The sequence below is a fragment of the Taudactylus pleione genome, unplaced genomic scaffold (assembly GCF_031769625.1).
Source record: "Taudactylus pleione unplaced genomic scaffold, aTauple2 ptg000007l, whole genome shotgun sequence".
NCBI classification, from domain to species: Eukaryota; Metazoa; Chordata; class Amphibia; order Anura; family Myobatrachidae; genus Taudactylus; species Taudactylus pleione.
In genome coordinates this window covers 4,256,567-4,272,467 of record NW_028284410.1, presented here as the reverse complement: position 1 = coordinate 4,272,467, position 15,901 = coordinate 4,256,567, and the positions used below count along the sequence as shown (strand labels likewise).

Sequence of the window (15,901 nt, the reverse complement as noted above, 5' to 3'; positions counted from 1 at the left end):
CGGTCAAGCCAGCCGGCCCTTTACTTATGACACAGGCGCACGCTTGGCACTACTTTGTTGATGCACGTGCGGCTACTGCGCACACAATTCACAAACACAGAAAATAATTTTTTTTTGGTTTGGACTGGAGTGTACTTTCGGGGGTTACAGCACCCTTTAACGGTCAAGCCAGCCGGCCCTTTACTTATGACACAGGCGCACGCTTGGCACTACTTTGTTGATGCACGTGCGGCTACTGCGCACACAATTCACAAACACAGAAAATAAATTTTTTTTAGGTTTGGACTGGAGTGTACTTTCGGGGGTTACAGCACCCTTAACGGTCAAGCCAGCCGGCCCTTTACTTATGACACAGGCGCACGCTTGGCACTACTTTGTTGATGCACGTGCGGCTACTGCGCACACAATTCACAAACACAGAAAATAATTTTTTTTTTGGTTTGGACTGGAGTGTACTTTCGGGGGTTACAGCACCCTTAACGGTCAAGCCAGCCGGCCCTTTACTTATGACACAGGCGCACGCTTGGCACTACTTTGTTGATGCACGTGCGGCTACTGCGCACACAATTCACAAACACAGAAAATAATTTTTTTTTTGGTTTGGACTGGAGTGTACTTTCGGGAGTTACAGCACCCTTAACGGTCAAGCCAGCCGGCCCTTTACTTATGACACAGGCGCACGCTTGGCACTACTTTGTTGATGCACGTGCGGCTACTGCGCACACAATTCACAAACACAGAAAATAATTTTTTTTTGGTTTGGACTGGAGTGTACTTTCAGGGGTTACAGCACCCTTTAACGGTCAAGCCAGCCGGCCCTTTACTTATGACACAGGCGCACGCTTGGCACTACTTTGTTGATGCACGTGCGGCTACTGCGCACACAATTCACAAACACAGAAAATAATTTTTTTTTGGTTTGGACTGGAGTGTACTTTCGGGGGTTACAGCACCCTTTAACGGTCAAGCCAGCCGGCCCTTTACTTATGACACAGGCGCACTCTTGGCACTGCTTTGTTGATGCACGTGCGGCTACTGCGCACACAATTCACAAACACAGAAAATAATTTTTTTTTAGGTTTGGACTGGAGTGTACTTTCGGGGGTTACAGCACCCTTAACGGTCAAGCCAGCCGGCCCTTTACTTATGACACAGGCGCACGCTTGGCACTACTTTGTTGATGCACGTGCGGCTACTGCGCACACAATTCACAAACACAGAAAATAATTTTTTTTTGGTTTGGACTGGAGTGTACTTTCGGGGGTTACAGCACCCTTTAACGGTCAAGCCAGCCGGCCCTTTACTTATGACACAGGCGCACGCTTGGCACTACTTTGTTGATGCACGTGCGGCTACTGCGCACACAATTCACAAACACAGAAAATAATTTTTTTTTAGGTTTGGACTGGAGTGTACTTTCGGGGGTTACAGCACCCTTAACGGTCAAGCCAGCCGGCCCTTTACTTATGACACAGGCGCACGCTTGGCACTACTTTGTTGATGCACGTGCGGCTACTGCGCACACAATTCACAAACACAGAAAATAATTTTTTTTTTGGTTTGGACTGGAGTGTACTTTCGGGGGTTACAGCACCCTTAACGGTCAAGCCAGCCGGCCCTTTACTTATGACACAGGCGCACGCTTGGCACTACTTTGTTGATGCACGTGCGGCTACTGCGCACACAATTCACAAACACAGAAAATAATTTTTTTTTTGGTTTGGACTGGAGTGTACTTTCGGGGGTTACAGCACCCTTAACGGTCAAGCCAGCCGGCCCTTTACTTATGACACAGGCGAACGCTTGACACTACTTTGTTGATGCACGTGCGGCTACTGCGCACACAATTCACAAACACAGAAAATAATTTTTTTTTGGTTTGGACTGGAGTGTACTTTCAGGGGTTACAGCACCCTTTAACGGTCAAGCCAGCCGGCCCTTTACTTATGACACAGGCGCACGCTTGGCACTACTTTGTTGATGCACGTGCGGCTACTGCGCACACAATTCACAAACACAGAAAATTATTTATTTTTGGTTTGGACTGGAGTGTACTTTCGGGGGTTACAGCACCCTTTAACGGTCAAGCCAGCCGGCCCTTTACTTATGACACAGGGGCACTCTTGGCACTACTTTGTTGATGCACGTGCGGCTACTGCGCACACAATTCACAAACACAGAAAATAATTTTTTTTTAGGTTTGGACTGGAGTGTACTTTCGGGGGTTACAGCACCCTTAACGGTCAAGCCAGCCGGCCCTTTACTTATGACACAGGCGCACGCTTGGCACTACTTTGTTGATGCACGTGCGGCTACTGCGCACACAATTCACAAACACAGAAAATAATTTTTTTTTGGTTTGGACTGGAGTGTACTTTCGGGGGTTACAGCACCCTTTAACGGTCAAGCCAGCCGGCCCTTTACTTATGACACAGGCGCACGCTTGGCACTACTTTGTTGATGCACGTGCGGCTACTGCGCACACAATTCACAAACACAGAAAATAATTTTTTTTTAGGTTTGGACTGGAGTGTACTTTCGGGGGTTACAGCACCCTTAACGGTCAAGCCAGCCGGCCCTTTACTTATGACACAGGCGCACGCTTGGCACTACTTTGTTGATGCACGTGCGGCTACTGCGCACACAATTCACAAACACAGAAAATAATTTTTTTTTTGGTTTGGACTGGAGTGTACTTTCGGGGGTTACAGCACCCTTAACGGTCAAGCCAGCCGGCCCTTTACTTATGACACAGGCGCACGCTTGGCACTACTTTGTTGATGCACGTGCGGCTACTGCGCACACAATTCACAAACACAGAAAATAATTTTTTTTTTGGTTTGGACTGGAGTGTACTTTCGGGGGTTACAGCACCCTTAACGGTCAAGCCAGCCGGCCCTTTACTTATGACACAGGCGAACGCTTGACACTACTTTGTTGATGCACGTGCGGCTACTGCGCACACAATTCACAAACACAGAAAATAATTTTTTTTTGGTTTGGACTGGAGTGTACTTTCAGGGGTTACAGCACCCTTTAACGGTCAAGCCAGCCGGCCCTTTACTTATGACACAGGCGCACGCTTGGCACTACTTTGTTGATGCACGTGCGGCTACTGCGCACACAATTCACAAACACAGAAAATTATTTATTTTTGGTTTGGACTGGAGTGTACTTTCGGGGGTTACAGCACCCTTTAACGGTCAAGCCAGCCGGCCCTTTACTTATGACACAGGGGCACTCTTGGCACTACTTTGTTGATGCACGTGCGGCTACTGCGCACACAATTCACAAACACAGAAAATAATTTTTTTTTAGGTTTGGACTGGAGTGTACTTTCGGGGGTTACAGCACCCTTAACGGTCAAGCCAGCCGGCCCTTTACTTATGACACAGGCGAACGCTTGACACTACTTTGTTGATGCACGTGCGGCTACTGCGCACACAATTCACAAACACAGAAAATAATTTTTTTTTGGTTTGGACTGGAGTGTACTTTCAGGGGTTACAGCACCCTTTAACGGTCAAGCCAGCCGGCCCTTTACTTATGACACAGGCGCACGCTTGGCACTACTTTGTTGATGCACGTGCGGCTACTGCGCACACAATTCACAAACACAGAAAATATATTATTTTTTTAGCACTTGGGGGGAGCACCCCTGATGGACAGAGCACCCCCTGGACAACACTACAGCACCCCTTTAGGACTGGGACACTGCACAGGACTTTGGAACTGACTGCACAACACAGTCCAGCCAGCCCCTATGGACTTTGAAGTAGTGGACACAGCCCCTATTAACAACAGCAGCACAGCACAACACAGCCAGCCCCTATGGACTTTGAAGTAGTGGACAACAGCAGCACTACACTACACTACACTACACAGCACTAACTCCCACCCTCCCTCTTCACTGTCCACAGCCGAGTGAGAAAATGGCGCCGACGCGGGTACCTTATATAGAATCCAAAACCCGCGAGACTCGGAAGGCGGGATGATGACGTTTTGCCTCTATGTCAGATCCGAGTCAGGCGGGAAAAGTCGAGCCTGACTCGGATCGGACTCGGATCGGGGGGGCTCGGGGGGGTTCGGATTTCAGAAATCCGAACCCGCTCACCCCTAGTCTTGACCATCGCGACCATCACCACTGCGAGCAGAAGCCTGCAATTGAGTTTCTCAACCGCAAGGCTAGGAGTGATTTTGGCTCTATCAGAGCCAAAATCACTCCCACTGACATCACTAGTGATGTCAGTGGGGCCGGCTTCTGACGGTAGGCGTTCCCTTGGGAACGCCTGCGTCTGGCAGGCACGCCCCCGGCACGCCCACCAAAGGGGGCGTGCTGTCAATCAACATCGACAGCACGCCCCCTTTGATCAGACACTACGAGCGAGGGAAAGTCCTTCGCTCGTTGCGTCTCGCGGATGCGCACGACGGAGCTCCCTCCGTCGTGCGCATGCGCAGTGCAGACCATCGACCCACTTGCGAGCGGACAGCCGCTCGCGAGTGGGTCTGAATCAGGGCCTAAGTGCCTCAGGTGCAGTGTGATGTTGTAGCCTGCACTTACCGCTGGCAGAGAAAATCCCTTTAGTACATACTGAGAAGCGGTATGTAAAGGGATTTTCTCTGCCTTTAGCATTTTTACCCCTTAGTAAATAGACCCCTCAGAAGTGTTGGGAGTTGCATTTGTGATTTGTGGTTTGGGTACATGACTGTGATAATATGCAAATTCTATTTTCTGCCTTCCCCTTGTGCACCAGCGTGTGACAGAGAGTAAATGCACTGAGACGCCCACTTATAGTGTTCCGGGACAGTGTAACTGCATCAGTAGTTCTGAGCACTCTACCATCGGCTCACCATCACATTCACCATCGGCTCACCATTGCATTCACCATCGACTTTTGCAATAGTCTATGGCCTGTTCAATGTTTTCTTCCTATATTTTCTACACATGGCCCCTGTGGCTGTGGATGTACATTTGGGAACGCAGCCTGGGTCACTGACATGTCCGTGTCACTCCCATAACACACTATAAAATGCCTTTAATATTTTTGCAAACACTTCAGGCAATCTCCAATTCACCGCCCAGGAACGCCCATGGTTGTGCGCCACTGGCTCTACTGCAAGCAACTCCATACACAACAGCGGTCTCTGTGACCGCATGTGCCATTAAGGGTTTTCAGGACTGTCTGTGCATGTACAGTAGCTAATAATCACTCAACTGCACAATAACCTGCATTGCGTCCACCTGTGAATCAGGCCCGTTGTGAGGAAACAGCCATAGCTGACAGCACTGTGACTAATACAAAGTACTAATACAGCTCTGTGACTAATACAAAGTACTATATGCAGCCTTCATAATGTTTTGGTATTTTGTTGTAAAATAAATATTTCTCCTTCATCCACTAGGGGACACTGGAGAGCATAGACAGTGGGGTATAGACGGTGCTGAGAGAGAGCTTGGCACTTTAAATATTAAAGAAGTGTGACTAGCTCTTCCCCCTCTATACCCCCCTCCAAGCTTCAGTCTTAGGGCATGATTCAGACCCGTTCGCTATATGCGTGTGCTCGCAAGCGGCCCGATGTTCTGCATACGCGCATGCGCACGCTTCCTGTGCATGCGCGAACTACTCACTGCGATCACATACCGCTCGCTCGCCCTGCAAAGACAGCCCAGTGTAATGAGTGACAGGAGAGGCCGTTTGTGGGTGATAACAATAGCAGTCCAGTAAAAACGGGGGGTTGGAGATGCGAATGCAGGCGTGCCTGAGTGTTTCAACGCCGTTTCAGAGGCGTGCATAATTAACAGGCAGCATCACAGTACACGTCACTTGGCTTTTGTTTTACACTGAAATGCTTGCAGAGCTTGCGGTAGGGTAAGGCTACCACAAGCACTGCGTTCGCATCCGATGGTCCTCGATGTACCAATGTTTTCATACACTTCCTGGATATGACGTGTGCCAGTGGGCATCTCTACATATGTTAAGGGGTGTCTGCATACACAGAGCGATCGCTCGCAGAGCCAAAGTGGGTGTGCTTATGCCTTGGCGAGTGATCGGATCAAATGACGACAATTTGGAAAATTTGCATACGCTCAGTACGAGCGTACTCATCTAGCGACCGGGTCTGAATCAGGCCCCTAGTTCGTGCCCGAGAGAGCTGGACGTGTTTTACACTCCTCCTCAGGGTGTTAGTTAACTTAGTTAGTTAGCGCTGCTGCACTGAAGATAGAAGACAAGAGGACAGATAGGCAGTAGCTGCACTGCCTGTCTGCGTTGATGGAGCTGCTGGTGGGGACCCGCTCGCAAGTGCACGCACTTAGCCTGGGGTCCCCGACTACTGAGACCTCCGTCTCCACTTAGGGGTACCGTATGCCGCTGCGTGCAGCGTGCATTAGGTCTCCCATTAGTCTATACCGCCGCCGGCAGCGAGTAGCAACTGTGAGTATTTCTTGGCTCCCCGACTAGCGGGGAAGCCAGGTTTATTTATTAGAGGGCGGTATACAGCAGCTGGCTGCTCCAAATAGCGGAGCAGCCACACGGCAGACAGTGTTGTGCTTCTAAGCACTCGGAGTACCAGTGGGCTACATAGGTCCCTGGGTTCAATTCTCGCAAGGAGAATTTATATTTACACAAGCTCATACATGACCACTTATATCTAATAGCGTGCTTATAGTTAATTAAGCACCTTAGCAGGGGGGCAGAGCTTAGTTCTGGAGTCCTGCAGGGGCGGAGCTTAGCTCCGGGGGTGGAGCTTAGCTCCGGAGTCCTGCTCCTTCCTCCCAGAGGCCCCAGCTCTTCTCTGAAAGTGTGCTGGTGGCCATTGCACGGAGGAATCTGTCTGCTGCATGTAACAATGCTGCTGCTTGAAACTGGTAAGCCTACCCTAGACTGTGAGTACAGGGTTTAGGCTGGTCAGGAGAGATAAGTATCTATAATTACTTTCTTTATGCCTAGCGTTTCCTGGCACTGCTAGGAGCGCTATTGGGGCATGTGTGGCTCTCCTGTCTCTCTGTATCCCAGTTTCTTCTGTTGACTTTTTTTTCATTATACTTTACTAGTGTGTGTGTGGGTCTGTATGTATCATGAGGCTCTACGGCGTCTCTATGATTAGCTACCTACAAACATTGTGCAATTTAGTTTACACTGGGGCAATCATCTTATTCCCTACTGTGTAGCGCAGATGGTGTGGTGGTTGGCATTGCTGAGTCTCGGCGATGATCAATGACATGCTGCGGCTCTGGTTGTGGGGAGTTTGTATATTCTCTCTGTAAAATATTGCATCCTAGACAATACAATCAGCAATGTCAGATTCGCTGTCTTCATAGTGCAGATTACAGTCCAACACAGTGGATTGTGCCTTAAGTCCCTGTCTGGACGCCGCATACATGGGTTCGAGACCCGCCCCAAGCACAGTGTCCACCGCATAGGCACTATTGGTTGACGGTATAAGAAATAAGCTGCTGTTATAGAGCTTATTCCGTCAGCATAAAATTCATAACTTACAGGGAGTGTAGAACGCTGTGGCTTACACAATAGCTTCTCTCTGGTGTGCTGGAGGCTTCTTGGAAAGAGAGGAGCTTCCAGGTCACAATACCATGGCATGTACCACCATTCTCACATGGAATAGAGGTTTTATTTTATACAATCCGCCAGCATTGCAGATACAGGTCAAGGACTCCAGTCCTGCTCCATAGAATGTATTTCTTTAAAAAAAAAGAAATAAAGTACATGCTATTGCATATCCAATTTAGGACAACAGGATTATGTTCCTTTGTCAGCTTGGGTACATCTACGCTACCGGTTCCTGGGGACATGTCTTTTAAAGACATCGGATGTATTTTCTCAAGTCCATTTGTACAGAAGCAGGTGTCATACTGTGTCCTGTCATTGTAATCCGCATAAAGGTGAGTGCAGTATCAAGGAAGCTGTAAAACACTTTCATTCGGGATAGTGTTTTTCTTGCAGTGTATCTAAAGATATGGAGGTAGATCCTCTTATATTCCGTCTGCAGCTCCTTTCCCTAGAGGTTCTTATTTAGACCCCCGTTTCAGTTCTTTAGGACCATCTACTTCCCGTGTTCTGTATATCTGGGCAGAGCTGCATCTACATCTACTCAACATGAGGTTTGGTCCACTATTAAGCCTAGTGCAGGATGGGTTTTCCTTTCACTGGGGGACCCCAAGTGGGCACGAGTCTTCAGGACTTCAGAGTAGTATGGATGGTCTCTTGTATGGATGTTTGGGTCCATAGTCTCATAACTAAGGATACAAGCTTGACTTTTTAGTCGTCTCCTCTACCTTGGTTTTTTTTACAGGTTTGCCTGTTTCCAACGACAAGAGTATAGTTTTTCAGCAAACTTTACACTAGCTTTTATCCTTGAGAGTGGTGGTCCCGGTTCCCAAACATCACTTTTACTCCAGTCTGTTCGTAGTTCCGAAGCTTTTCGGATTGGTCAGACCTACTCTGAAAATGTAGAATCTCAATCAATTCCTAAGGATTTTCAAATTCAGGATAGTCCCTTCAGTTTTGGACTGCGATCTGCCTCACCAGACATTTCCGAGATTCATATTTAGGATCTCTCATTTCCAGACTTAATCTTCTGCTTATCATCAGTCCTCAGGTTATTCACATAGCTCAGGACAGTGATGACGACTCTCCTTCGAAAACAGAGAATTACTATTAGCCCTTTCCTGGATGATCTTCTACTGATGGCCCATTCCAGGCCCAATTACTGCAGATCGTCTCAGTGACTCACATATCTTCGTTGTGGGTTGTTGCAGAATTTTCCCACATCTCATAGGCTTCAACGCAGAAGCTTCTGTTTCAGAATATGATCATGGACACCTTATGTCAGAAAGTTTTCCTTCATCAGGTAAAAGCAATTTCCTTTCAGGAAACTGTGAGGACAGTCCTTCGTCATCATCTGGTATCGGTGCATGTTTACATTCGACTCCGGGTGAAAAATGGACAGGGCGTCAGAGGCTTTTTCCTGCGGATTATTTCTCCCCAAGATTTTTCGGCTAGTCCTTATCTCTGTGAACAAAATCCCATCTTTTCCTTCACCATCAGGTAAAGTTAAGTCCCAGAACTCGGATTCCCCTTCTCCTGTGGTTGAACTCGATACTCCTACTGGATGGAAACATTCAGAGTTTGGGATGGGACTCTTTTCACCACAGACGCGAGTCTGAGAGGATGTGAAGAGGTCATTCAAGAACAGCATTTCTGCGGCCGCTGGATATCACTGGAAACGAATCTGCTAATAAACAGATTGGAATTGAGGGCAGTGTTCTACGCAAAGTGTTTTTTGGGGTGCCTTGCTTCTCGGATGTGAACCCCTTAATGCTAGGGACGCCAGTATAGAGGAGCCTTGACGATTGGCCTGGCGCTTATTCATATAGTTGCAAATGTATGTAACTAATACCTCTGAATCGCTATTATCATGTAGGATTTAAGTATTGTTTTTGCTGCAGTGTGCTGGGGGGAAAATCTCTTTTTTTTCTGTGTTCAGAGTAAACCCCGCCCTTTACAAGCACCTGTGTTATGCAATTAAGCTGATCTAAGCAACTACCATTTCTTTTGCAACGTTTTGATGTCTGTCGGACAATGATTTGGATGTCTCTGCGTGTAATACTATTTTTCAACCTTTTCCTATGTTTTGTGTTCTTGCTTCGCCTCCTCTTTTCGGTTTGTTTTTCTCAGCTCTTCTCAGGCACAGTTTTCTAAGACTGAAGCTTGGAGGGGGGTATAGAGGGGGAGGAGCTAGTCAAACTTCTTTAATATTAAAGTGCCAAGCTCTCTCTCAGCACCGTCTATACCCCACTGTCTATGCTCTCCAGTGTCCCCTATGGAATCTGAGAAAGGGATTTATCGGTAAGTACCAAAATCTTGTTATGTTTTACCTAGTAGGATATCCACCAATGTGGTAACATAATATACATAAAATGTGCACATCACATTCTTGTCACAGTCATGCATGAAAGGCCCAACTGGCAGTGGTGTGTGCCCTGATATCCTCATGTCAGCATTACCACTCTGCACTGACTGTTACGTAAGCCTATTCTTTCTGATGGTCAGACACAACCAGGTGAGATCTGAATGTGAGCTATCACATAAGACAAATACGCCTCCTGAGCAGCTGGTGTGAGCTGTTACCAGCAGTGGTGGATTTTACCCAGGGGCTGCAGCCCCCCCAGTAAAGATCTGCCACCACAAGTGAGCCCCAGTGATTGCAGTGGATTCCTATTGGAAATGCAATCTCGGCCGCGATTGGCAGATAGTGCTTCCAGTGGGAAGCCACTCCCCTGCCTTTCTGCCAGCTGTGATGCTTCCAGGGGCTGCAGCCGATGCAGTCCCTAGAAGCTGGGGTGCACAAGCCTCCTTTTTTTTCTGCCCCTACATCACAGTGCTGTTCATGTGGACAACACAGTGGCAGTCCCCATCAAAACAACAGGTAGGAGCCACCAATGGTTACCAGTGTTTTATGTGTTTATGTAGTGAGACTAGTTTCATAAGAAAAGATACAGGTGTAATTCTGTATGTAAACTCTTTCTGGGGTTGTTACATATGTTCCCTTTCTTTCTCTACCAGTTTCTATGCAGCTGAAATGGTTTGCGGATTGGAACATCTTCACTTTAAGGGCTTCATCCATCGGTAAGTATGTTTCTTTTCTCATTGTAGCAACTCATGATTTGTGGTGGTGGGTATTACTGTGGTGGTGGGTCAGTACTGCTCTGAAAAGCAGCTGTTCCCGCAATACCTACCACTGCTACAGAAGCTGACCTGTCCGACTGCACATGACCTGAGTTCCCCACTTGCGTATGGATAATGGTCTCGCAGTGTGTCGGTGGCAGAGGGATTCACTCGGATTTCTCTTCGCAACCTTTTATTCCCCTGATATGTTACGTTGCTTTCAAATAAACCTATGCATCTATTGATAATGAGTTTGGGAAACACTGTGTAGTATCTATGTTTACAAATGGACACATTTATTAAACACTACATATTAATAAAACAATAATGGAGAAGAGAGGAGAGAGTAAGGAGACCATATTGGAGTAGTGGGAAAAGAAAGGAGTGCTGCTTATTGGTGGCTGGTCTCTGGGCTGAAACTAGGATTTTTGTCACCAGGGGCAAGACAGTAATTTGGCGCCCCCCATGTAATTCCCCCTGCAGTAGTGCCCATATTGTAATGCCCCCATAGTAATGCCCATATGTTAATACCCCCATAGTAATGCCCCTGTAGTGCCCACCATACAGTAATGCCCCTGTAGTGCCCATGCTCCCATATTAATGCCCCTGTAGTGCCCATGCTTTCATAGTAATGCCCCTGTAGTGCCCATGCTCTCATAGTAATGCCCCTGTATTGCCCATGCCCCCATAGTAATATCCCTGTAGTGCCCTTACAGTAATGCCCATGTACTGCTCATGCCCCCACAGTAATGCCCCTGTAGTGCCCATGCCCCAATAGTAATGCCCCTGTAGTGCTCATGCCCCATTAGTAATGCCCCTTATTGCCTATGCCCCCATAGTAATGCCCCTGTGGTAATGCCCCTGACCCCATAATAATGCCCCTGTAGTGCAGCTTATTAAAAAAAAAAATACTTACCTTGAACCCCGCTCCTGCATCCAGCGTCGCGTCCGGTCCGCCGGCTGGTCCTTGGAACTATGGGGGAGATGTCATGACGTCTCCCCCATAGTGCCCGTGGGGAGAGCCGGAAGCTGGAGTTCGGGAGAGAACTCCAGCCTCCGGCTCCGGCTACACCGCGTCGCTGCAGAGAAGGAGACGGGCGCCCGCTGGTAATAAATATTACCAGCGGACGTCCGGCTTGGAGCCTCTCTGCAGCGCCGGGCTGGAGGTCACTGGCACCAGGTACAGCGGCTCACCCGGTGCACGTGCACCTCCAGCCCCCCCCTAGTTGCGGCCCTGCTGGTCTCATGGGAGGGGCCAGTCACCATGAATCATATAAAAGGCAGGGACAGCCACAGCACCAATAATCCTGAATCAAGGTGACCAGGTCCCGGGTCTCATACAGGCACAGGTCTCCCTACAGCTCCAAAACTGGGGCCCCACTTGAAACAAGTTAGGGCCTCAACAGATTATAAGAACAGAAGAAAACACTAATGGGTGATGTAGCCTTGTATTGCACAGTGAATTCACCTGCCCCCTGCTGGGCCAGTCTGACACTGCATTCCACACGCTCTCTAATTCAAAGCCACAGAGACACCTGTCAGACGTCCCCTATATTGGTGGGACTTCCAGGGAATGAACTCCCATTAAAGTACTTTTTTGCTAACATACAGGATTTAGTAAAATTGATTGATGGGAAAACCCTTAAAGTGATTTAGTGCATATTGAAAGGTGTAATTGCAAGTTATATCATGTGATTGTCCACCAAACAGCTTATTTAACTATATGTTGATAGAAATAGTTATTGAACAGATAGAAAATGTAGAATCTTCCTTTTCACAGAGACATCAAACCAGAGAACATCCTCATTGATGGTGCAGGTCATATTAAAATTGCAGATCTGGGTCTTGCATCAAACAACATGCATGGAGGTCTGGTCGCCTTTGGCTATGCAGGGACACCAGGCTATATTGCCCCCGAGGTGAGTTATAGAGGATGTCTTATATGAATAGTTATACTAAATAGCAAGTAGACTTCTACAAATAGTAATCATGTCTTACTCTGGGCGACCTAACCACAGTTATAGTGTATGAATGCAACATATCTCAGCTATTTAACTTGCTAATATATAGTGCATCCGGAAAGTATTCACAACACTTCACTTTTTCCACATTTTGTTATGTTACAGCAGTGGTCGGGGAACAGGGGTAAATTACCCCACATGGGGTAAAAATAAAATTCCTGGGGGTAATGGACGGACAGCCGGGCATGCATATGAATCATTCTATAATATATAATATAGAATGATTCATATGCATGTCCGGCTATGCCGCAGGGAGGCTCTAAGCCGGATGCCTGCTGAGATGTTATTACCAGCAGGCGCCTGGTTCTTTTCCTGCAGCGATGCCTAGCTGTAGGCTGGAGTGCTCTCCTGAACTCCAGCTTCCGCCTCTCTCCTTGCGCACTATGGGAGAGACGTCATGATGTCTCTACCATAGTTCTGAGGAGCAGCCGGGCGGACAGGACGGCAGCGGATGCAGGAGCGGGGATTAAGGTAAGTGGGTTTTTTTTTTTTTTTTTGTACAAGCACTATATGAAGGCACTACTACAGGGGCATTATATGGGGGCACTACTACAGGGGCACTATATGGGGGCACTACTACAGGGGCATTATATGGGGCACTACTTCAGGGGCATTATATGGGGGCACTAGGACAGGGGCACTATAGGGGGCACTACTACAGGGGTATTATATGGGGGCACTACTACAGGGGCATAACTATGGGGGCACTACTACAGGGGCATTATATGGGGGCACTACTACAGGGGCATTGTATGGGGGCACTACTACAGGGCATAACTATGGGGGCACTACTACAGGGGCATTATATGGTGGCACTACTATAGGGGCATAACTATGGGGGCACTACTATATGATTTCCTTCCTTTCAAATCAAGGGGGTAATGTCGGCGTATCTAAATATGTTTTGGGGTAAAAGGTAAAAAAGTTCCCTGACCCCTAAGTTACAGCCTTATTCCAAAATGGAATAAATTAATTTTTGTCCTCAAAATTCTACACACAATACCCCATAATGACAACGTGTAAAAAACATTTTTTGCGATTTTTGCTAATTTCATATAAAAAAAAACACTAAGAAATCACACGTACATAAGTATTCACAACCTTTGCTCAATACTTTGTTGATGCACCTTTGGCAACAATTACAGCCTCAAGTCTTTTTGAATATGTTGCCACAAGCTTGGCACACTTATCTTTGGGCAGTTTCGCCAATTCCTCTTTGCAGCACCTCTCAAGCTCCATCAGGTTGGATGGGAAGCGTCGGTGCACAGCCATTTTCAGATCTGTCCAGAGATGTTCAATTGGATTCAAGTCTGGGCTCTGGCTGGGCCACTCAAGGACTTTCACAGAGTTGTCCTGAAGGCACTCCTTTGATATCTTGGATGTGTGCTAAGGGTCGTTGTACTGCTGAAAGATGAACCGTCGCCCCAGTCTGAGGTCAAGATCTAGAGCAGGTTTTCATTCAGGATGTCTCTGTACATTGCTGCATTCATCTTTCCCTCTATCCTGACTAGTGTCCCAGTTTCTGACGCTGAAAAACATCCCCACAGCATGATGCTGCCACCACCATGCTTCACTGTAGGGATGGTATTGGCCTGGTGATGAGCGGTGCCTGGTTTGCTCCACACATAACGCCTGGCATTCATGCCAAAGAGTTCAATCTTTGTCTCATCAGACCAGAGAGTAGGAGGAGTCCGGGAGCGCCAATGAACTGGGAGTACCGCCCTTGCCGCATTATTAATATGACTAAGGAGGGACTTTTTATAGAGAGAGATCGGGTCAGATGCATGTGAGAGCAACCAAAAATCAGAACCAGATGGTACAGTGAAGCCTAAAGGGGATAATTAGTGGACAATCCCACCAGATGTGCATCATCGTACCCGTTTCTCCAAGACACCTCCAACAGAGAGGGGACACCGTGGGATAGCATTTGTGGAGAATAATCAGGCAACGGTACCATCTTGTCATGACCTTATATTGCATTTCCAAAACCTCTAAACTGTTGGAACACGAATTAGTAGCTAGAAACACTCTATCCCAATTGATATGTATATCTTTTTTAATAAAATCTCTATCCCAGGCCTTTACAAAAAGAGGGTCTCCAGTAAACATGTTATGTAATAAAATCTTATATATACCCGAGATTATATGTGTAGGAGGTTGCCGATGCGAGCACATAGATTCGAAGGATGTCATATCCCTAGCAATTACTGAAGGACCCCCCAGAGAAGAGACAAAATGTCGGATCTGATTGTAGGCCCAGAGAGATTGGTTTGTAAGAGAGGTATTGGCACATAAATCTGAAAAGGGTATGAATTTACCATTGGCCACAAGGTGACCAGCTCTAAGAATCCCTGCAGCAGACCATATGGAAGAAAACCACCCAGAAGTCCCAGGAGGGAAAAGGGGATTATATAAGATAGGGGTAAGAGGAGACATCACTGAAGATATTTCGGGTTTAACTCGCAATATTCTCCACATCTCTAAAGTGGGGCCCACTGTTGGGTGTGCGGAACGAGCAATTTTAGAACACCACGGCAAAGTACTCAAATGAAGATTAGACGATTCTGCCTCCAGCTCCACCCACTGCTTACCCACTGTGCCCCGAGTCCAATCCAGAACTCTACCGAGTACAATGGCCTGATAGTAAGTGGATATTATTGCCAATTGTTGGCCTCCCTGACATTTCTGCCTAAAAAGCACTTCATGTTTAAATCTGGGCTTCCTACCCCCCCAGACAAACTTTTGGATGAGGGTATGTGCTTCTGACAAAAAGCTCGAGGGAAGGGCAACCGGTGTGGTCTGCAACAAATATAAGAGGCGCGGAAGAATATTCATCTTGATAATATTTTGGCGGCCTAGCCACGTAAACTTTTGCAAACTCCACTTATCCAATTCTTTACGAATAGAAATTAGCAAAGGTGTATGATTAAGGGCAAACAGGTCACATAAACATCTAGGAACAAATATGCCTAAGTATTTAAGAGAAGAAGTCTGCCATTTAAAGGGGAAGGAGGTACCAAGTGCGGACACTGTCTCAACCGAAGCGGTAACATTTAAGACAACAGACTTACTATAATTAATCTTAAAATTAGAGAGGTCACCAAAACGCTGGAATTCTTTCATTAAATTAGGGAGAGAAGTAACCGGATTAGTTACTATCACTAGCAGATCATCCGCAAAGAGGGCAAGGCGATA

At 47.2% G+C, this 15,901-nt stretch overlaps 1 pseudogene; it reads left to right on the top strand.

The window, feature by feature from the left end:
• The window catches only part of LOC148542859 (protein kinase C theta type-like), a 62,997-nt pseudogene that overhangs the window by 30,662 nt on the left and 16,434 nt on the right, over nucleotides 1-15,901 (top strand).